Here is a 26,153-nt window from a genome sequence, read left to right on the forward strand (position 1 = left end):
TGGACATAATTTTTATTATTTTGGTTTGTATGTATTAATATATTGATATATATGTAGTCTTATGTATATATGCTTTGCTATTTATATTTTATATATGTAGTTATTATTGTATTTGAATATGTGGTAGTACTTATTTGTGTTTAAGATATTTTTGCGCCGCACAACTTTTCTCTGTTTCTCCTAACGGTTAGCTGGGAGAGAATGCTTATAGCATTAAGTTCGCCATTTGTTTATAAGTATGTTTTTACTTGGAACAATAAAGTCTTATAAATAAATAAAGTACTCTAAAATAAACGTTTTAATCGACATTGGCAAAAGGCGGCAAAGCTTTTGTGTACCTTACATACAGTGCTGTACTCTGGCGGGATAAATGTGCAGTAATACTCCCTATTAAGTCTCCGGACTCAAGACTTCGACGCTCTTTGGCTAAGGAAGAATCCGGAAAAACGTTAATATAAGAGACACAGATATCGTTTAAAGATGTCTATTTATTGGAGTTTGCTTCTATCTCTCTTATCTCAGCCATAAGAGAAGAAGTCCCAAGTTGGAATCCTACGTCGTTTTCATCAACCACCACTTGCATTCGGTGACAGATAACTCGTGAGGAAACCTGTACACTGGTGGACTGTTTAGTTCCTTATTATGTCTGTGAGTATTTGCCACTAGATGGCGGTAGGTAGCCGTGAAAGTCATGTCTGATGCCTTTAGGAGACTTGCATAAAATCTGATACCAAGCGTTAATAATAAACACTCAATTTGAATGAATGATTCAGCGATTTTCTGGACTTATCCGTATGCACAAGAGCCAGCCAGTTTTCCTACCATCAATTTCTTTTTTCATGCCACCACATGATTATAAGAGTGGTCACCGGAGCCGGTGTAACACGCGCGTTGCCCGCCCTGAATAAATACTTTCACGTCCTATTTGCTACGAACTACTCTCTCCATTTACTACGAAAGCGGCTTCTGTTTCTCAAAAAAAAAACGCTGATATACCAACTTATTTTAGTATCAAAGTGTGGTATTTTATTACAATCCCTTAAGTGCTCATATATAACTGTATGTACTTATCAAAGCGTATTATACACAGTAACGGCGGAAGGGGTGGATAAGGCCGGGAGACCGCCCAGAGCGCTGGACACAAAAGGGCGCCTTGGAATTGCAAAAAGAGGAGTAAAAACAAGCATCGTCCTTGTAAAATCCGTTCACCAAAAAATATTTGAAAACAAACAACCAAAACATATACAGAAGTTTCCAACTGATTATAATTGACCATGTTATGTATTGATCATGTTTCGGGCATTTACTATATACTTTTATTATAATTGTTAAATAATGTGGTGTGTTTTAGTAAATATATGTATGTGTATGTTGGAAATACCAATACAAAATTTTTACATATATCGATTTGAATATTATAATTACATTTTATTTATACTATCGTTGACTTAGAATAATTTTGCGCGTAGCAACACTAAGTACAAAAATGTTTCTCTTCCTTTATGGGTTCGGTGGCGAATAAAAGTACTCCTCAGTAGATCTCGGTGTTTATTTCACCAGCTCCACGATTAAGCACTCACATGACAGCCCATCGAGCTAACAATTAAACTGTACTTCCTTACATATTATAAAACAAGTTCTCTGCCACGTCTTCATGTCTGTTCGCGATAATCTGAAAAACTACTGCACGGATTTTCATGCGGTTTTCACCAATAGATGGTGTGGTTCTTGAGGAAGGTATAGGTATATAATTTATTATGTTTTAATCCGAGCGAAGCCGGGACGGGTCGTTAGTAATGAATAAAATGAATAAATAAATAAATGCACATTGTTTCTTAAACATGTATCACAGTTTCCGTGACAGAAAATACGCGACGTTGTGAGACAGAAAGACAAGTGAAGGGAGCGCCGTAGAAATTTCGCCCAGGGCACTTGCAGTTCTACATCCGGCACAACATCTAAAAGTCCCCCCGGTCCTCCGGTCCGTAGCAATATCCGGCCCGGATGTCGGAACGGACTAATGATCCGGCTAACAGCTTCTGTTGCCGTTTTCTCCCACACTGACGGGAAAAACGGGAATACCGAACTAAAATCCTAATCCTAATTCTAACTACTATCATACACTTTTATTATTGTCAGAGAGATCGTATCGCATTCATTGTGAGATAAAATTATCTAATCCGTGCAGGAGTTCCCACGTCTGGGGCCGTTCCTGGGTGCACCGTCCGGATATGCTTATCTTAATGCATTGTCATCCAAACTAAACATATTTACAATATTTTAACTCAATCGGTTAAAATATCTGCTTCAAACTTGAAGCTGAAAGCTACAGTGCAAGTTAAATAAAGCCTGTTTGTTTGTTTGTTACCTCTTGATGCTATAACAACTCAATCATTATTTTGGAAATACTTATGGTTAGAAATACAGAGAGAGAGACAAGAGACCTACCTTTCATCCCGGAAAAGGACAACTTTACTTTAGGATAAGTTTACCACTTCAATAATAATTTTCCAACTTGGGAACACACATCTTGTAGAGCAGTTTATATTAAAATAGGGTCGTCACCCTTTGTTTATCCTGTCTGCAGGGCCGGATTAACAAATTCGGGCCTCAAACCGTTATAATACCCGGGGCCCTTTACCGACTCATAATAGAATAACATCCTAAAATACACTCAATATAGTTGGGTTACTTCAAGCATACTCATCGGATGGAAAAGCAACCGGGAAAACGCTTACATAGGATTTATTTTTTATTATGTATAACGTACGAGGCGACTAAGGGACACAGCCTAGGCAGCTGATAGGCAACAATCACTAACGAGGGCTGACAGGCAGGCGGCGGGTAGTAAAATAACAGCCCAATCTTCAAAATTTTGAGTTTGTATTCACGCTGACCCGGGCCTCGCGGCTTCACGACCCCGAACGCAACCGGGAACATGCAGATATGAGAGAGAGAGAAAGAGATTAGTTGCATTTTCAGTAAAAACAAGTTACAATACAATTACAATTACAACAGCCCTTCTTCAAATTGACGACGCTACTAATAAAAAAGAATCGAAACATATTATTCTCAACAACAAAACAGCAAATGGAAGAGCTCCTATACGAAGTACCTACTAATTACATGCTTTATACACGTTAAACTAACAACTCATCATTCTATTGTCGCTTGTTTCTCGTGAATTATATATATATCTACTAACATAGTTAATATTCACTACTAACTAAATGAGAATTTGTTACTTTTATAAACTAGTTGTTCGCCGCGAACTTACACCTCGCGAACGCTATAAATTTTTACAAAATTGTGAACATTTCAAAAATGACTTAACCGATTTGATGCCCTAAGAACTTAAAAATTCCATTAACAGATCCTATAAAACTTTTAAATTTCATCAAAATCAGACCAACGGTTCGAAAGTTATCGCGTTACAAACATAAACACATAAAAAAATTATTTTTGCCCCAAGTTGATTTGATGATGAATAAATAAATTAATTAATTCATTAAAATTACGGGAAATGAAGACCTGTAGAGGGAAAGGACACATTATATGATGAAAAATGCCAAAGAACATGATGGTGATAACACAGGGAGGATTTTTCAAAATGTTTATTTCCCAATGCGCCCCGGGCTTAGCCTGTCCAGGGCCCCAGGGCCCCGAAGCGGTGCCTTAATCCGATCATGTTTCTGTTTATTATCCTGCGGGATTACGTTCACTGTGTACATTCAAAGAGAATGCTTAAACCACAGATTAAATCACAAATGTTACATTGTTTAATAATTGATTTGGTTAATTTGTATTTACTCAAGAGGTTGTAGATAAATCGTTTTATTTGATTTGATCATGACGTGTGGTTTCGCCCTAAAATTTTCCTATCTTATGGTGAAACGCCAATCTTCCTTGACGACCTCTGTGGCGCGGTGGTAAAGTTTTTGCCACTGAACCGAGAGGTCCCGGGTTCGATCCCCAGTCGGCTCATGATCGAAAATCTTTTTCTGATTGACCCGGGTCTTGGATGATCTATATATGTATTTGTTATAAAATATAGTATCGTTGAGTTGGTATCCCGTAACACAAGTCTCGAACTTACTTTGGGGCTAGCTCAATCTGTGTGATTTGTCCCAATATATTTATTTACTTCATATCCAGTGGATAGATTGGGCGACTAAAGAACACATAGCCCAGTCAGCTGTGCAGGAACAACAGCATTCCCAAGGAGGGTTGAAGCCAGGGAGGCGGCCAGTGGTAAAATCCGTCTTCTCTAAAGTCTTCAAAATTTCAAGGCTATTTTTAAACTGGCCCCAGGCTTCGCGGCATCACAGTCTGGATGTAACCAGTCAAGTAAATTACCTACTAACGGTCAAGATGCGATTTCATTCCAATATTGGACGGTGTCCAAGCCTTAAAATTTTATACTCAAAATGATAAGCAAGTTGTACCACAACTTTTTATTAATATCAATGGTAACAAAACTTGGCACTGATGAGGTGAGTCAGTGAAATTTTAAGACATATTAGTACCTTTTTGGACTAGCAGTGGTTTTCAAATTGTCTGTCTGAATTCCACAAAATTTAGTATGAAAAAAAAATATTGAATCACTTTTTTTTTACAATCAATCAATCAATATATTTATTTACACAGTATACACATATACAGTACAGAAAGGTGTTACAAAATTATATTATTTCCCACTAACAATATGTCTACCAACAATGTGGATGGAGCCTCCATTTAAGAACATAATATACTTGTGTTTGGAGTATCCCCTCTTCCTCGGTAGACTTAAATCATGTAAAGTGATTAAACATAAGGTATCAACATCATTATTATACCAACTTAACTAGGTTTTGCCCACAAATTCGTACGTGAGTAAAAATCCGTTTCCCGCGGGAATTTCAGGAAATCCCTTCTTAGTGCTCCCCTACTGTCCTAGGAACCTACACACCAAATTTCAGTTTTCTACGCCCAGTAGTTTCGGCTATGCGTTGTCTGTCAGTCAGTCACTTGTACCTTCTACTTATATTATATATATATTGAGTATGAATAATACGATATATAGCGTAGTATCAAAGTTTCAATAAGAATTAGTCACCGTAGCCGAAATCGGCAAGGGGACGACCCCTATTAGGATAGACACCGCACCACGAGTCCTAGAATTCGAACCTGGGACCTTTCGATCATGGGCTTTAGCCCATCTAAAATCCTACATATTCTTAGAATGTAAGTAATAAAAAAAAAAACAATTTCCGTCGAGAAAAATTTCAATCACTTTCCTTGAATGGATTTACGAATGAGCGCGTATGAAAGGAGAAAATGAAAAATTGAGTTTTAATATTTAATCATTGAACGGAGTGGGGATGACTTTATTGCATGGTACAGTCAACAGCACATCAAGCTATCCAAATTCATTGCAAACTTGCCCCTATTAAGGCGGGGCATAAAGATACACGGAGGGTAACTTGACATGCGGTCGACTGTACAGTTAACAGCACATCAAGTTGTGCATGAACCTCGCGCAGTAATAGCGGTGAGTTTGCAATGAATTTGTGTAGATTGATGTGTTGTTGACTGTACTGCGGTGTTAACAGAGCTTCGGGTCGTTGTTGTGTTCTTTCGTGATTAATTATCAAAATTCGTGTTTTACGTCTCATTTTTACATATAAATGGATTTGTTATACATGTCACACATGGGTTTTCACTTAATTTTAAAAAGGAAAAAAAAACCTTGTTTTAAGGGCACTGTACCTACCGTATCCGGTACAGTGTATATCTACAGGAGCGTGGGTTCAATTCCGGCTCGTTTCCGGATTTTTTTCATCTTGTCTACGTTCTAAAATATAGTAAAATTTATATAAATAAATAAATATATTAGGACAAATCACACAGATTGAACTAGCCCCAAAGTAAGTTCGAGACTTGTGTTATGGGATACTAACTTAACGAGACTATATTTTATAACAAATACATATACGAGTATAGATAAACATCCAAGACCCGGGCTAATCAGAAAAAGATCATTTTCCATCATGACCCGACCGGGGATCGAACCCGGGACCTCTCGGTTCAGTGGCAAGAACCTTACAACTGCGCCACCGAGGTCGTCAGATAAAAAAACTTTGTATTAGATTACTGATGGCACCTTATCTTACTTCCTTAAATGTAGAAAAAAAATCATGGTTCCACAATTTTTTCTACTTGTCTATATTATTCTCGAACTAAAATACATTGATTATTTAAAATTACTTTATATTAGTCTATTTTGTTGGTAACTTTTCTTACCTCCTGACAATCAAGGCGAATTTGGAACTTATTCTATTTTAAGTCGGTCAAGAACTGCACTTACCTGGAAAAATAAAATTTAATGATGGTAAATAAGCTATTCTGTCATGATTTTAGATCTTAGCAGCGGTCGTTACGAAATGCCAGTAGTTTGTAGCTTTGAGAGTAATAAAGTGTGATTTAAACTGGACGTCAAAGTGCCTGTAAAGGTCAAACTGGATAAAAGACTTCGACTTAATGAAACGTATTAAAATTTTCATTACATATATTTTTTTATGTATTTCCAATTTTTTAGAAATGAAGCACTAACCAGCAAACCCTGTAAGGACATTGTGTTGTTCCTTGTCAGTATCATTATTTATTTAGATTTTTACACTTTGATCGCCTCATACGAGATCCACGGGAGTTGTTAGGCCGGAAATCGCACGCCGAATTTGTAATGACGATGTTTTTTGAAACGATTTTTTCCTTCACCGATGGTCTATTAAAACTGCTATATATTAGTCAGATTGGTATACAAACTAATACGGCACGAGTAGGATACGAACCTGAGACCTTTAGATCCACAGGCGGGCGTCATAACCATTACACCACCACCGCTTCAAACGCACGCTATACGCTGAAGATTGCTATTACGAGAAGAAATAGGTATATAAAGAGAGAAAGGTAAGGGCATCGAACATTGGTCTTTGAAATTTCATTAAGACACTAGAAGCGACAGATTTAATAGGGAGGTTCACCTCCCTAATTGGGGGAGAGCCCAAATAGGAACTAATAAACGAGCATAGGATGCTCGTTACACACGGCACAATAGTTTGGCGAGCTTGAAGTCCAACACGCTAGCGTGCGCTCACAAAATATCAATTTTGTAAATTGACCGGTTTTGTTTATAGTTCTATGCAAACAAGAGTTGCAATCGACCGCAATAACGGAAACATGAAAATTTATTTACTATTAATATATATTTAAATTTAATTATTAAAGTAACCTATCGTCAGCACTATAATCTAAAAAAATATAGATTTATAACCAAACCACACACGCGTGCGTTGAATATTTTTAACATAAATGTATTTATTTGATTTTTTTTTTCAAATTAATCTACGCTTAACGCAACAGTGGTTGCTAGCGAAAGGCCAATCTCTTACTCTTTTCTTATTGAAATAGAAAAGCCGAGGAAAAGGTGGTGAGGAAGATACGGTCTTGTTGCATTCCAGACAGATTTGTTGAGCATTGTTTTAAACTTATTTCATCACTGTATAAAATATAATTACCATTATACTATAATGTCGTCTTCACTGTCAAATTCAAATTCAAGTAATTTATTCAGAAATTAGACCTTCACAGGCACTTTTTCTCGTCAATTTTTATATTTGTAGTTATTTCTCACAAGCTACAAACTACTGGCATTTCGGAACGACCACTGCTGAGAAGAAATGCCAAAAGAAACTAATTTGAACAGTGTTGGTCCCTATCATGCCAGATCGGCTTACCATTATTGTTTCTTACAATTTTTTTTTCTAATAATATATAAAAGTACATAATGTACATAGTAAAAAGGTATATCAAAACAGTTTATGATTGTGATTCGAGTGCTGATTATAATATATATATATATATATTGACGACCTCGGTGGCGCAGCGGTAAAGTTCTTGCCACTGAACCGAGAGGTCCCGGGTTCGATCCCCGGTCGGGTCATGATGGAAAATGATCTTTTTCTGATTGGCCCGGGTCTTGGATGTCTATTTATATATGTATCTATTTATAAAATATAGTATCGTTGAGTTAGTATCCCATAACACAAGTCTCGAACTTACTTTGGGGCTAGCTCAATCTGTGTGATTTGTCCTAATATATTTATTTATTTATATATATATATATATATATATATATATATATATATATATATATATATATATATATATATATATATATATATATATATATATATATATATATATATATTACACAATTAACTTACATAGAAATATATGAGAAACGAGATGACCAGTTCCCTCTGACAGCACCCGTTCACGAGTTGACGCAGGGGTCAGCCATCGCGTAGCTGAACCACAATAGAGGGAACCTCACGACCCGGCCCATGATTCTCGGCTCCCCCGGCTCTCGTCTATTTCAGCCGTCAATCAACAACAGCTTGCATTGTTGTGTCCCGGTTTGAAGAGTGAGAGAGGCGATGTGATTACTGTGTCAAAAGACCCAAGTCTAGTCACAAGTAGACAACGCGCACATGACACGCGGTGTAACAGGCGACTATAGGCTTTGGTGACTATTTACAATCTAGCGACCCTCATACATGTTTGCCTACTTGGTAGAATAAAAAAAGCGGTGGTGGCTCAGTGGTTAAGGTCGAAAGGTCCCAGGTTCGAATCCTACTCATTCCACATGAGTTTGTATACCAATCCGACTCATTTATTGTAGTTTCCATAGACCACCACATGCTTTATTTTTATTTCGACCTTCCAGCTATTTGCTGCTAAGGATACTTCTAAAGATTAATAGTTATTAGTTAGATAGTCTAGGGTCTGACTACACTGGTCAACTTTTTAGGTATTGGTTAAATCTAATAAACTTAACTAATATTATAAATGTGAAAATAAGTTTGATAACTCTTCACGCACCATCTACTCAACCAATCTTCTTGACATTTTGCATACATGCAGTTAGATGTACGGAGAAGGACATAGTGTACTTGAAATCCCGGAAAAATAACTGCTTCCGTGGGAAAATTACGTGGACAAAGCAGCAGGCAATGGCTAATATTATAAATGCGAAAATAAGTTTGTTTTATTGTTTGTTACCTCTTCAAACTTCATCTGCTCAACCAATCTTCTTGAAATTTTGCATACATATAGTTTGAAGTATGGGGAAGGACAAAGGCAAGGACATTTTTTTCGTCTGGCCCTGGCAGAAGAGCAAAACAAAGAAGTGATGGCTTGATGTCGTCAAGGATGATATGCGCGCCAATGGTCTGACAACTAGGGATGCCGACGACCGTGCGTGGAGACGAAATAGTAGGAATGCGGACCGTGGACTCCGACGTTCAATGGCGGAGGAAAAAGCGGGGAAAAAAATCTTAAAACGATACACTCTTTCTATGTAGTGATTGACGTCTGTCATAGGGTATTCTGACTTAGCGATTTTAGTTATAGCCCATAAAGATCATTTTATCGATACTAACCCCAAATGTTCTCGTAAAAATTGTTACACTTTGTCTTTTTTTAAGTTACTTTGTGTTAAGCTAGTACGAAAATATTGTCAAAAAAAACTACATTTTAAAATAAAGACGTAGTGTCAAGTACATAAATTTATATTTTAAAAATGGTAAGCCCTTCTGGCATAATAGGTTACCAACCAACACTGTTTGAATGTGTTTCCTTCGGCATTTCTTCTCAGCAGTGATCGTACAGACATGCTAGTAGTTTGTAGCTATGGTGAACATCATTTAATTTAGAATATGACGTGAAACGTGACGTGACGTGTGCATGAGAAGGCCTGATTTCTAAATAAATGATTTGATTTTGATTTTGAGTACCTAAATTGTAAGTTATAAAGGACAGTAAAATCAAAAAGTGTCTATGAAGATCAACTTCTAATTAAATACTTTGATGGCTTTGACTTTAACCACGTAGTTTTCAGGGTGAGTTGCACCGTCAAATTTGACGTTGATTTTGACCGGCGCGACGCTGACGTTTAGACAAAATGAGGTACAGTTGCGTTTTACGGCTGCAGGTTAAGTTAACGTCAGAGTTGACAGTGCAATCATTCAATCAATATTTTATATAAAATGCAGTTTACTTCACTGGTAGGTATGTTGAATCGAGATTCGAAATTTGAAATATAATATTTGTGTTGTAAGAATACTTAAATGATTGGAATTCAGCAAAACGCCTAATTCTTATTTTTCACATTTTAACAACTACATTTATACTATTAACCTGGGAGCTCTCTGAACCGAGAAGTCCCGGGTTCGATCCACGGTCGAATCATGATGGAAAATTATATTTTTCTTATTGGCCCGGGTCTTGGAAGTTTATCTACATATGTATATATTTGTTATAAAATATAGTATCATTGAGTTAGTATCCCATAACACAAGTCTCTAACTTAATCCTAATATATTTACTTGTCCTAATTAACGGGACTTAGCCGAACCTTTTTTATTTAATGATGCTGACGTTTCAACGTCCTTCGTACATTTTATTTAGTAACACAGTTATATTCCATTATGTGTGATAATAGAATAACACTAAAATAACAAAATAAACTTTTTTAATTGCTCTTCATTGGAAATAGAATCTCAAATATGCAAATATATTTATTCAGATAACCATTACAGACACTTTTTAACGTCAAACTTCGTTAATATTCATTCATTATTAGAATTCATAGAACTACACTCAGTTGTTTTCTTAAAGTTTATTATTTAAACAATCTTTCCATGTCTTTTTATGATTTTACAGTAATAAAATTTATATTTGGTATTATGGTTATACAATATAGATACTTATTTTTAAAAAAATGTTTAACAAAGAAAGTATAAACAAAATAAATAACAACACGACCACATCTCCAAAGCGACCTGTTGCTGCTGAATTATTCTAAACTCGACGAGCGCAATTAATTCACAAACTCGGACGTTTCGCTATAAGTCTTATTTGGAACATTCGCCGCAACATTTAAGAGACAGACGACATTGTATATTGAACACAAATATTATTTTTACATGATATAAATAAATAAACGACCGGAACGCGTCAAACAGAGGCAATGTATTTAGAAAGCCGGCAGAATTTACATTCGACGAAACAAATGAGGAACTCAGTTTGTTTATAATTACACTAGTGGCTCGTCCCGGCTTCGCTCGGGTGAAAACACAATAAATTCTACACCTAATCCTTCTTTAGGAATCATGCTATTCAACAATGAAAACCGCATAAAATCCGTGCAGTCGTTTCTGAGTTTCGATCGAGAACAGACAGACAGACGGATGCGGCAGAGGACTTTTATGATATGTAAGGATTAAAGTCGTACGGAAATAAGCACACAAATTAAAATACACATACACAACACAAGGACATATCCGGCGGACTTATCCTAGGGATCTCCTATAGTCAACTAGGGATAAGTTATGAGAACATTTTTTTCTTTAACCTGAACTAATTTACTGTCCATACATCAAATTCAAATTAAAATCATTTATTCAGAAATTAGACCTTCACAGGCACTTTTCCTCGTCAATTTTTATATTTATAGTTATTTCTCACAAGCTTCAAACTACTGGCATTTCGGGACGACCACTGCTGAGAAGAAATGCCGAAAGAAACTCATTTGAACAGTGTTGGTCCCTATCATGCCAGATCGGCTTACCATTATTGTTTCTAACAATATTTTTTTTCTAATAATATATAAAAGTACATAATGTACCTACATAGTCAAAAGGTATATCAAAACAGGTTATGATAGTCATCCGAGTGCAATCCTATAATACATATATCGATGTGAAACACAATTAACTTACATAAAAATATATGAGAAACGAGATGACCAGTTCCCTCTGAGAGCACCCGATCACGAGTTGACGCAGCGGTCAGCCATCGCGTAGCTCAACCATAATAGAGGGAACCTCACGACCCGGACAACGACGCCATCACCAGATTGACCATTTGAGTGAGCATGACACACTCGATTCATCAATCATCATCAGCCAGTAGAAGTCACCTTGAGAGAGGTCTATGGCTAGGTCCTATCCATACGTTATCATTGAAATCATGAACTATAATAAAAATTTAAATATACTCGTATTCGTATATTTATTCTGCCATTTAGTAATGTTATTTTTTTGACGTGACAACGTCTTAAATTAGTTTGCGGCTGGGAGTCACTTATGAAAAAGTGTAACGCCCGGTAACGTTACGATGAGTCACCGAACGAGAGAGAGGCCCGCCGAATGCCTTGCGTCTCTCTCCCACTCAACTATGATCGGTCTGCCGCGCGCGTAAAAAGACGTTGTCACGTAAAATCTTCGCCCGTAAAACCGACTTTACAGGCAACCATTTTTTTATTATTTAAATGTCAAATAACAATTAGCTTAATTGAATTTTTTTATGTAGCTCTCAGGTCCCACTGCTGGGCAAAAGCCTCCCCTATTTGTTTCCAACCACTTCTATTCCCCGCCAGTTGTTGCCAAGTCTTATCGAAGGCCGCCAGTTCGTCAGACCATCGCACCTTCGGCTTGCCTTGCGATCTTTTCCCATCATAGTGTTGCTATTACTGATTAATATTATTTTTGTATAAAAACGTGTACCTTAGTTAAAATGTAATATTAATTACGTCCCTTTACTTTAGAGCAATCATATAGTATGGCGTGTAAAAATATTATGAATTTGTGTATTGAGTTAACGTGTAACCATAATTAAGTATCGGGATGTAGTACACATGTCTTGCCCTTGATAAGTGTAATGAGTTATTGCTGGATAACAAATATCTCTGGAACCCGAGGTCTTAAGATGTCCACACGATGGTTTTACGGGCTCAAACGAAATGATACGGGATTTAATGAGCATTTGCTATAATATATGGCTTGTCTTTTTTAGATAATTATATTGAAATACAAGACTTAGGTAAAACTGTAACGTATGAGTTGATCTAACATTCTATTTACAAAACATTTTTTGTACATACGTATGACAATGTATGTTTGCTTGTTTGTAACATAAAAAAAATAAAAGTAAAACTTAATATAACAAAACATAACTTATGTTACAGGATATGCCATTAGAATTTTCAAGTCCGTGGGGCATCAAAATCGGATCAGTCGTTTTTAAAATATTCACAATTTTGTAAAAATTTATTGTGTTCGCTAGGTCTAGTTCGCGACGTACAACTAATCTATGATAACCGGCTGTATGGATGGGCTTAGATCCCTTTACCTTTACCTAGATCATATGGGTAAATGAAACAAAAAAAATCTATGATAACACTGGTACCTTTTGTTCTCCAAGTACTTATTTTGTCGTCTCTCTCTTTCTCTCTGATGTGTCAAATAAAGCACGCTAATGCACTTTTATTTCAACATGTGAAACTATGCGTAACCCATTAAAAAACCTCAAAAATAACATCATTAAAAAAACAACGTAGCGAACCTAATTTTTCCACGACGCACCGACATCTTCTAATAATGGCCACTTCAAAATGGCGTAATTAAATTGACAGATGACATACGCGGTTCCAAGATGGCGTCAACAATAAAGAGAACAGAGAGTGTAATAGAGTAAAAATGTCTCTAAGAGACATTGCTCATTAATATATAGGCAGGAATGGACGAGTTATAAAAAACTACAAAAATAATTGATGTCGTTAATTTTGAGCACACAGTAAATTTAATAAACTTATCGATGTAAAAATTTAACATGTCTATTTTACTTTTCTCAAAAGTTTTAGTCGATGCACATAATATACTGGGTTACTGGTATCAAACGCAAAACCTCCTAAAAACTACTTGGGTACATCAAAACAAGCAACTTTTATTCTACGACTTTTCATGATACGTGTTTTTTTCTTTAAAAAATTTGATTTGCGATTCTACACATCTTAACTCTATGTAATAGCCAAGCAACAGTAGCGTTATGTAGCGGAATCGAACATAGATTTAACGTTTTATAGAAACGACATTTAAACTAAAAATGATTTTTTTTGTATTTATTACCTTAAAGCCACGGTTACACTATGAAACATTTGACGCGCAACATATCGTACTTTCCTTTTCATTGCAATTTGCATGAGTGAGATAGACTATGTGCTATTTCACTCGAGTCAATAGTAGCGCGTGAGATAGAGTGATATGTTGCGCGTCAAATGTTGCGTAGTGTATTCGTAGCTTTAGACAAAAGTCGTAGAACAAAAGATGTTAGTCTATGTTGTACCTTATGCTTTGGAAGGTTACGCGTTAGGTACCAGTAACCCTGATATATTCTGTCAGACAGCGCGGCCGGAGCGGTCGAAACGGTCTGAGAACCACCCATGGATTTAGTAAGCACTACGGAGAACCTACTTCTGTGATGTCGTTATTCTAACGAGGCGTTTCTATGTTGCGTCCAAAAATATCGTTCCATTTCTCGAATGACCTTATTTCAAACTGCGATCGCATAGGTTTTATCAACGGGAATGTTTGCGGGGAAGCTGTGTGAATTCGCCATCAATTTATGGTGAGGTTTCCACCCTAGAATATGACTATATCCACTTGTGCTTGCCGTACCAGGCTACCAATGAATGAGCCTGGAAAAGACTTAACAAATCATGTAAACAAAATTGTATATTTCTCTTCGCATACATACACGTTTGGCATATTAAAAACAGACAGTACATATTTTTATTAAGTTTTTATCGTTTTAGGTAGAATAAAAAATTAACATTGTATATTAAAAAGGTGTTGTTAATGAAAAAAAATCATCATTGAACTTTAACATAGTAATATATGTGTGAAGTACGTATACCCAGGTAAGTATGTGAAGAACAACAAACAAAATAGGTCTTATTTATGTACAGAGGTAGACTAGGTACTTAAAGTTTTATTATATACTAGCTTTTGCCCGCGGCTTCGCCCGCGTGATAATATAAACATAGCAAAATCTTAGTAATTTTTTTAAATGTACCTATCTAATTTTCCTACAGGACCCTCCTCATTTTCCGGGATGAAATAAGATATGTCTATAAGATGTTGACCCGGGATTCTGAGGCATTTTTGATTCATAATTAGTTTTTCAACTATCCCACGGGAACCTGACCATTTACCGGGATGTATCTAAGATGTTAACCCGGTATATAAGGTTACCTACCTACATACCAATATTCAAGCAAATCGGTCAAGTAGATTTCGAGTGATGCGCGTTCAGACAGACAGACAGACCAAAACTATATTTTCGCCATCTATATCAGTAACTAAGTATATTCCATGAAGAATTAAATAAATATATCCAATGTACAAATTTGGCCTTTCTTCAATTTTATTATATGTATTGATGTAAGTATGCGTATCTACTACTTCGTATGTATCTACATAAGTATTGTATATCACCCTTATTCCAACCAACCCAATATTTCATAAATTATGTTTACTCAAACGATATTGTTGTATTTTGACGATGCTTTGTCATCCAACCCAATAAACTCTTATTATATTCCAGCAATATTGATTTCAGTGAAATAGAAAACTGACTTGCGGAATGAAAATAGCAATCAAATAATGAAATTACCCACGATTATTAAAAGCGAAACAATAATTACAAAATTTAATTAAAAGCCTTCAAATCAGAGCTATAAGGTACTTTATTAACGAATTCATAGATATAAATAAAACACACGAAAATCACATTTTATAAAATAAATTCAAGTTACAACCTTACATAAAAATGAAAACGTGTTTTAGCACAATACGAAGATATAAAAGAAAAAATATTATGGGTAGGTCTTTATGAGATTAACAGACGCCAAAGAAATTCTTTTAGAACAATTGTCTGTCTGTATATTTGTTGTGTAACGCGGAAAAACTACCAGATCGAATTCGATGCGGTCACAGTTGCTCAGCGGATGGTGTAACTTAAAATCTGGTATAGGTTTCATCGCGATACGTTGCTAAGAAAGGAAGTTATAGACAATAATAAGAACATGGAATTAACGCGGGCGAAGCCGCTAGCAAAAGCTAGCAAAATACTTCTAAAAAGTAATTATTAGTTGCGTCCACTATAACAAATACAAAATTCTCCTTAGCAGCCTCCTTACCCTTTTTGCCCGACCATAAAGAAAGGGTGTTGTTTTTAAAAAAGTTAATAATTAACTTGGAAAAAAACTGTAGTCGACGACAAACTTCAGGATTGTCTGCGTTGGTACGTCCACGTTTTGCATAGACCGGTAACTGAAGGAACAAGCGTCTGGCTAAGTATGTCGCTCCCGCCCGGCCCTGGCAGAAGGCAAACCCAAGAAGTGCTGGCTTGATGTCGTCAAGGATGATATGCGTGACAATGATCTGACAACTAGGGATGCCGACGTGCGATGTGGAGACGAAAAACTAGGAAAGGGGACCGTTGGCTCCGACGCTCAACGGCTGAAGAAGTAACAGACGCTCAAATGAGAGAGAGAGAATAAGAAATACCGACAAAACATTTGCTCTAAAGATGAGATATCTATTTTAAAAACGTACGTCTCAAGATTATTCCAAAACCAAAAAGCATAATTTCTAACATTAAGCATATAAATCATAAATTAAATGCCGCCATGACACCACCGCAGCGCCATCTGGTGGCAATATTCTGGTAATTAAATGTTCGAGATTATATTTTGAGGTTATGGTATCAAAATTATTCAAACATTTAGACTGAGCATCCATTGTAAACTAGATGAAAGCTAGCTAGCTTTTCGTTATATATATATGAGTTACTAGGCTAAATGGAAACCATATTTCTATAATAAGAAGTATCGTATAGGACAAACCATTTCAAAATCCACAAATATAATTAAAATAATTAATTATAATTAATAATTGCATGAGAATTTTGTCATGCAATTATTCCCAAATATTCAGGACATTTAATTCTTTTTACTTCTTTTGTGTGACAATAAATTCTTTTTACTTCGATTAATCTCAATATATCCAATGTCAATATAAAAAAAGAGCACAAATATCCCATTTATTCCCACGATACCAATTTATCAGCAAAATTAATAGACTAAAGCGAAACATCTTGTTTGAACAATCGATTACTGTCGGCAGCGTCAACCCGTGTTATTTTTTTATTAATCTTTATTGAATTCTGTACGTGGAGTTCCAGGTCTATAAATAATACGTACATGTTTTTCGTTATAATAATAATAATAATAAAGTATTTACACCATAGTCTCCAACTTCTTGATCTGAGACCCTCTACTTACATACCTATGCAAAAAGCCGCCATCTTAAATACATGTCGTATTGTCCGAAAGTTTCTCCAAATTGACGAAAACGGACAGACTGACCTATGACAGAACATAAAATAGATAAAATCTTATCATTTACTTGGTTTACGCCCGTAAATGATATGATAATACCAGCTCATGCTGAGAAAAAGAAACAAAAAAAAAAAAATAATAATAGTTTATTTATTGTTCTCCACAATAATTTAGATCCTGTGTTACGGATCACCAGGGCTCTCCCAATATAAAAAAAAAACTTATCTATATTAAATAGAAAACTAGAAAAATCAAACTAAAAATCCAAGATTTTTGTTATGAGGTTAAATAACTTCATTTTCTCAAAAAAAATTACATTTCACTTACTATGTAGGTACATTTGTTGGTGTGAGCATTCAAATTTGAAAAAAATTTTAGTCAGTAGTTGCGTATCGGTACGAAACTGGGTTCTTACTTATTAACAAAAAACTCAAGACAATATTAGAGTGCTCATTCACTGTCAAATCAAATCAATCAAATCAAATTAAATCATTTATTCAGAAATTAGGCCTTCACAGGCACTTTTTCACGTCATATTCTAAATTAAATGATGTTACCAAAGCTACAAACTAGAAACTCATTCAAACAGTGTCGGTCCCTATTATGCCAGAAGGGCTTACCATTTTTTAAATATAAATTTATGTATAATTTTTTATCAGTAATATAACAATGTAAGTACACAATATAGTACATGGACAAAAGGTGTACTGAAACATATTATGATTGTGATCAAGTGCTGATGAAAGGAATGTATAATTAACCAAACAAAAAAAAACTTTTAATAAAAGATCGAGCTGACCAGTTCCCCCCGGCAGCACCCGTTCACGAGTTGACGCGTGAGTCAGCCATCGCGAAGCTCAACCACAATAGAGGGAACCTCCCGACCCGATCCACGACGCCGCCACCGGTTTGACCATTTGAATGTGCATGACATACTCGATCTCCATAACCTAACATAATAGATACCTATGTTACTTTCAGACACTTGAAGATCACAAATCACGTATATGTTTTACAAGTAAATGTAATATAGACTGGCTTGCAATATAGACTTAATAACAATAACTAAAGGACAGATTATTAGCCTGTGCTTGAGTATGAATTTTACATTGTAGTTAATTTTAAGTTTAGAATTAAGATAAAATATACAATTACAGCAATTGTGTGGATTGGTTTATAAGTCTACTAAAGTGCCATGAAAGACAGCAGGCCTACCATCAACTTTTACGGAACGATTCGAATGCAACTCAGTTCAATATAGGAACCTAAAATGAATCGTATTCATACTAAAAATTAAATAGATGGTACGAATATCGCAAAGTGGATCGCTTTAAGAGACGATGGTAAGTCTCCAGGCTTCATTGCTCTGTCCTCCAATGCATTAACTCACTGTGTTGAAGGTTCAACGCAAACAAAGATAGAAATAGGGTAGTTGTCTGTTTGTAAAAAACAATTACTCCAATAATCTAACAAATGAGCAAGCCAGAAAAGACACAAATAACTGAACATCCGTAAATACCCTTCTTGTCAATGCCAATGTCTTACTTTCAACAAGTTGTCAACTTGCGTGTCGTCGCGCCTTCGTAAGATGGCGCGCTGTGCGTTTTTCCACGCAGGTTAAAGTAAATGTCAAAGTTGACTGGTGCAACTCACCCTAAGGATAAAGTTTTCTCTAATCTATCAATTCACTCCATTTAAGTTTATAACATCATTCTCACTACAAAATCCGAACTGGTTGTTTCAAACCAAACTTCCAAACTCAAACGGTTAAAGTTTAACTGAAACTTAGACATTCAGTCATAGAATCCTGTCTGAGCAAGTCGTATCCTGACAAGAACTCGCCTGCATGTTTTGAGATACTTAAAAATGGTTATTGAAACTTAAAGAAGAGATTTTGTAGATCGATGCCTAATCTCACTTGTTTGAGACGACGAGACGTTTCGGTGGCGCAGTGCTCACTTGTTTGAGACGACCTCGGTGGCGCAGTGGTAAAGTTCTTGCCACTGAACCGAGAGGTGCTGGGTTCAATCCCCGGTCGGGTCATGATGGAAAATGATCTTTTTCTGATTGATCCGGGTCTTGGATGTTTATCTATATATGTATTTGTTATAAAATATAGTATCGTTGAGTTAGTATCCCATAACACAAGTATAGAACTTACTTTGGGGCCAGCTCAATCTGTGATTTGAAAATCTGTGACAATCTGATTTGTCCTAATCATAACACGTGCGTCCGATCATAACACATTATTGTCAAAAAGCAACGTAACGCGATGAAACCTATGCTAGATTTTAAGTCAGACCATCCGCTATACAACTGCGAAAACTCCATCTAATTCCATCTAGTAGTTTTTGCGTGATGCGCGAACAAACATACAGATATAGAGACGAAAATTACAAAACAAATAGATTGTTTTGGCTTCTATTAGACCCAAAAAACCGCCAAACATTTTTCTTACGCTTTTATCATTATGTATACTATGTATAGATTATATCTCATAATAATTTAACAGGTACTTAGATTATAATATGTGGAATTTCGACGAATCCGCGATAAACAGCTAGTCACCACCGTCACATGGATTATCATCAATAAGCGATAACCGAGTTAAGGCACTCGCCGTAGACCTTTCACCGAACTCCACAGAGTGGGAAGTTTGGTGTGAATTAATCACGTATGTACCTGATTATAGAGAGTCTATTACGTGTAGATCGTGCTGTATGAATCCTTACATATCCATACATATCCTTACATATCCTTACATATCTGTACATATCCTTACATATCCTTACATATCCTTACATATCCTTACATATCCTTACATATCCTTACATATCCTTACATATCCTTACATATCCTTACATATCCATACATATCCTTACATATCCCTACATATCCCTACATATCCTTACATATCCTTACATATCCTCACATATCCTTACATATCCTCACATATCCTTACATATCCTACCCATACATATCCTTACTTATCCTTACATATATTTACATATCCTTACTTAATATAAGAAGTAGTGCCCTGTGCCGTCTGTCTGTCTGTATGTAAGTACGGACGCAAAATGAGCACTTCCAATGATCCCGCCCCAACCATTTTTGAAAATGCTATCAGCTTCTTAGGCTGTGTCCCTTACTCGCCTTGTCGACGACATCCACGAAGATACGGGACTGGTCCAATTCCAAAGAAAACACGCTCAGGCAAGCAGACAAATGTATTTTCCACAATATTTCACACAGAAAACAATTTGCCGCTCATGCTCTATACTTTGATAAAACCATAGAGCTAGTACAGACATAATCTGTACTTATACATAGTAATGTTACGAATGCGAAAGTCTGTCTGTTACGGTTTCCTGGCTAAATCTCTGGACCGATTTTGATGAAATTTTGTATGCACGTAGTCAAAGAAAGAGGGATGGAAGTTTTTATGGAAATCATGTCTGTAAATGTCATGAGAAAGAGAGAGAGCATCGAATATAGGTACGCATTAACGACCTCGGTGGCGAAGTGGTAAAGTGCTTGCCTCTGAACCGAGAGGTCCCGGGTTCGATCCCCGGTCGGGTCATGATGGAAAATGATCTTTTTCTGATTGGCCCGGGTCTTGGATGTTTATCTATATATGTATTTGTTATAAAATATAGTATCGTTGAGTTAGTATCCCGTAACACAAGTCTCGAACTTACTTTGGGGCTAGCTCAATCGGTGTGATTTGTCCTAATATATTTATTATTATTTATTTATTAAAAAAATCTATTCAAGGTCCACAATTTCACGGATAAATCGATGAACATATTGTAGGTACCTATAAAATAAATAACCTATCCTATCCTTCTTTTTCGTAGTCGGTTAAAAAGATTTCAAATATTTTAGCCATCAAAATGTTCAACCAGAAATTCGTTACCAAAATTTATTCCGATGAAATACATACAATAAACCAATTTAATATTCCACGTGCTGTCAACAGCACATCAAGTTACCCCGCATGAACCACTATAGTGCGGTAATAGCGGCGAGTTTGCATTGAATTTGGGTACGTTGATGTGCTGGTGACTGTACCTATGTATCAAACTGTTATTTTTGATCCGACGAGAAATCCAATCGCCATGTTATTTTGTGCTTAAAGCGAATTCATAAATTGAATAAAGTGATCAATTTGAAACAATTAAATCTATCGTATCTCTCATCGTTTTACTGGTTCCTTCCTCAGCCATTAAACGTCGAACTCAGGATCCGCTACTAAATTCTAATCCTACCCAAACCAATATTGTAAATGCGGAATTAAGTTTGTTTGTTTTTTTGTACCTTTTCCCTCTTTATCTGCTCAACTACAGTCTTAAAGTTTAACATACATGTAGTTTGAAGCCTATATCTGAGGTGGGTCCAATCATTTGTAAATATTTATTTTGAAGGATTGACTTCTCGCGCTATATATTTCGGCATATAGTTCAAATTGTTTATATATATATAGGATAGGATACGATGAGGTTGACATGTCTGGTTCTCAGATAAAAACCTCTAAATTAAAATAGAAGGGAAAAAAGAAATTAGTTTGAAGTACGGAGAAGGACACTTTTCGTTGCGAAAAACGACTGCTGCTGACTGCTCCCATTGGAAAATAGCGCGGGCGGAGCCGCAAGCAAAAGCTAGTAATTAATAATATTAATTTAATCATTCAATTTAACGGTGATTGAATCTATTGTGTCTATATAATTGATCGAAAAGTCAGTTTTAAATATGTATAGTATACACGTCTCGCCCCGGCTTCGCTCGTAAAAACGTAGCCCATGTCACTCCTTAAGGTTTCGCCTATCTATGTGCCAAATTTCATCAAAATTTACCCATTCGTGTTTGAGTTTATTCATTATAAAGAAAAATACATTTTTTTCCTCTGTATATTATTATTAGTATGGATTTATTTAGATAGTTGTTCCTGAATATCATTTTGTGATTATAATGTTGAATGGAACCATACCCGGTTACCTAAATAATACCCCTACCTGGCTAATTGTATCCATAAATAATTGAATTAATTTTCGACCGTTCTCTTGAAGCGTGAGATCAAAGCAACGCCGCTTGTTACAGGTAAATACCGGTTGGTACCGGTTGACTCGATAATGCCCACCAAAATATGGCTAATATAGAAGGAACACTTGGTTTAACAAAAACGAAAACATACGAAATTTAAATAGAAAAAAAAAAAAAAAAACAGTTCCACCCATCTTGCCTTTTGTGTTTGTCACTATGTCCTAAGTCCGCTGTTGCTATTTCTTAATTCTTGATTTTTCTGTTTCTTGTGTCTTTCGTATTTTCTTGTGCAATAAAGTTATTTCAAACAGACAAACCAACTACACTTTATATTGTATTTTTTAATGTAGATATCAGATCCCACTGCTGGGCAAAAGCCCCCACATTCTAATCTGTTTATAACCATATTTTATCCCTAGCTAGTTACTGCGTTTGTCACCGTGTCTGCGGACATGTCACCGTCATTTTGCCCTGCAATCTTTTGCTATAAATCTGGACCCAAGTAACAGTATTTAGTACACACACATATATATATGTGTGGCAATTCCACTCAACAAGGGAGTGAATCGACAAGGGAACTCCTCAACTGTTTACTGCATACCTATATGAAGAGGACTTTTCATAACGCGTTGAAAACTACATCTCTATGACGGCAATAATACACAAAAGAATAATACATTTATATGTCGTAAAATTTACGTTTCGTAAAAATTACTTGTTTATGTCATTTGTTGTGGTGTTTTAATTTTTGGCAGTAAGATTTCATTCATTCATTCATTCATTCATTCAAGTTTCTCATCTGTATATGTATGTATTTTTGTAATTACCTGTGCTTCTACGGAAGGGATGTTAAAGTCTTTGACATATTAAGACGAGCACGTGGTTTTTGATCGATCGCTAGAATATCGTTCGCAATTTTAGATACTCAATCAAGATAACATATATTATATATTATAGTGTGTGCAATCTTGAGCTTGTGGTTCCGTCCTAAAATGGGACCACGCCATATTCGTGGATATAGTGCGAAATGATTATTAGTAAGTAGCATTCTCAAGGAGGATATTCATCCAGAGCCGAATTTTAAAAAAATATATGTTTTTGTCCTCGGGCTTCTTGGCGTCACAAGAAAACATGATTAAACATGACATTTAATTTTGAGATTCGCTTTCAGATTTTATTTTATTTTACAAATTGTATTTATTGGCTTCTTAAAATTTTATTGACATTACTCTGGTAGATTTTAGACGTGATTGAAATAAAAAACATCATTCATTCAATATTTTTAAGAACGACGTTTAGGTGGTGCTTGTGGAGTTATTTCCATCTCTCTCTATCTTCAGCTTTTTTATCTCTTTTTCTCTCCTTCATCTGGTCTCTTGAAGTCCATCTTAGTTTTCCTTCTCCTCTTTTCGCTTCTATTTTGCCTACTTTAAACAACATTACACAAACATCGCCACACACAAATTTACTAGCGCGTCTGAGGCTCCAGAAGTATCATTCATTCGTTCATACCGAATGAAATAAAAAGGTGAAAGAATTTTGGAATTCGGTTGAGTATTTCTCTACTTACAATATTTACAAATACTTCCTCTTTATAAAATTAGTATACCTATTTTATCTATTTAATTGTATAGATATTAGAGAATAGTGTAGATACTTGATAGTGTAAAATTGTATAGATATTAGAGAATAGTGTAGATACTTGATAGTGTAAAATTGTATAGATATTAGAGAATAGTGTAGATACTTGATAGTGTAAAATTGTATAGATATTAGAGAATAGTGTAGATACTTGATAGTGTAAAATTGTATAGATATTAGAGAATAGTGTAGATACTTTATAGTGTAAAATTGTATAGATATTAGAGAATAGTGTAGATACCTGATAGTGTAAAATTGTATAAATATTAGAGAATAGTGTAGATACTTTATAGTGTAAAATTGTATAGATATTAGAGAATAGTGTAGATACCTGATAGTGTAAAATTGTATAGATATTAGAGAATAGTGTAGAACACACTAATTAATGGAGATCAGTGTAGATGTACACTAATAGTGGAGATTTTTGTAGATTTAGTCCTTAATTAGTGTACATCAAATTAGTGTACTGTACTAATAATACTGGATATTTGTGTATATTTACACTAATTAGTGGAGATTGGTGCAAATGTAGATCATCATCGTCATCATGTCGAGTGTGTTATTGCTAACACTGGTGTCAGATTTCATTCAAGATCGTCGCCTAAAGGCATCTGACTTCTTACCGCCATCTAGTGGCAGATAGTCGCGTACACACTAGTGAAATAAACTGTCCACCAGTGTGCAGGTTTCCTCATAAGTCGCGTACACACTAGTGAACGAAACTGTCCACCAGTGTGCAGGTTTCCTCATGAATGTTTTCTTCAAGATGTCGATTATCAGTGAAGGTGTGTGGTAGATCTAGACCAGGATTTAAATAATTAAGTTCCGTGACTACCTACGAGTTTAATACTAGGTTAAAAATATGAAAACTGGACTTCGTCGTAAGATTACTGTGAAGTTTTAACTTTCTGAAATTAATTTACCAAAACAAGTAGGTACACATCTAGTTCAAGTTTTTCGTTTTTAATTAAAACAGGATGACTAAGATTAACCTTTTTGATGAATTTTTCTTTTTGCTATCTTCAGTAAAACATTTGGAATCCAAAATACAGATAAGAGAGACGAGAGAAAATTGTGTATTAAACACAATTTCACCGTCTACCTTACGAATCGGTGCAAATGCGTCGGTCAAACAAATTGTTTATCTACCTATTGTGTCTCGATTCTGCACGATCGAGTGAATTAATAATTTCAATAATGAATACACAATTTGCTTATAAAAAAAATAATACGTTATTGGTGTAATAAATGGATTGATTAATAATTAAATCCTGAAAAACAAATAGAATTATTTATTTTTTATATTGTGTCTCGATTCTGTGCGATCGAGTGAATTAATAATTTTAATACACAATTTTCTTATTAAAAAATTAATACGTTATTGGTGTAATAAATGGATTGATTAATAATTAAATCCTGAAAAACAAATATAATTATTTATTTTTTATAATGTCTACCTTTAATAAAAATGTAGACTTGAAAATATAATATTATCATCTTTTATAAATTGTGTATTAAGTGCGTATACATATCGTATGTACGTGTGTATACACCACCACCGCTTCAAATACATATCGTATTTGAAGCGGTGGTGTTGATTTTTAAGGCGCCCGCTTGTGAACCGAAAGGTCCCAGGTTCGAATCCTACTCGTGCCACAGAGTTTGCATACCAATCTGCCTCGTGCATAGTAGTTTTCATCGACCACCACTTGTGTGGTGAAGGAAAACATCGTGAGGAAACCTGCACACTGGTTGATTATCAACTTGTGCGTGCAATGGAGAAGGCAATGGCAAACCGTTCCATTAATAGTGTCAAGAAAGTCGTTATGTGTGTTTCATTCCATGTACCTAATGGCCACGACCCTCAGCCATGAGGAATACGACTATGAAGAATAAGTGTCTACAAGTGATGTTAAAAACTTTAAACAAAGATATATATTCTGTCAAATTTATATAAGTAATTATTTTTGGTTTGAGGTGCAATTCGAATTTCAGATTTAAAAAAAAATCGTGTCAAAAATATAGTTTATAGTTTTAAAGGTAGATGTTATATAAAATAAATTAATCTATTTGTTTTTTTTTCTGTATTTAATTATAATTGGGTGTATAGTAATCATAACACAAATCTTATTAATTAAAATTAATGTACAATACAGTTTTTTTTAAGATAAATTTTAGCAGCTTA

General features: G+C 35.3%; 1 protein-coding gene across 2 annotated transcripts in view; it reads right to left on the reverse strand.

Annotated features, from left to right (window-relative positions):
- The window catches only part of LOC128679766 (uncharacterized), a 138,446-nt gene that overhangs the window by 111,671 nt on the left and 622 nt on the right, over positions 1-26,153 (reverse strand). The gene's annotated exons all lie outside the window — the stretch shown is intronic.

This window comes from Plodia interpunctella, chromosome 22 (genome assembly GCF_027563975.2).
Source record: "Plodia interpunctella isolate USDA-ARS_2022_Savannah chromosome 22, ilPloInte3.2, whole genome shotgun sequence".
Lineage (NCBI taxonomy): Eukaryota > Metazoa > Arthropoda > Insecta > Lepidoptera > Pyralidae > Plodia > Plodia interpunctella.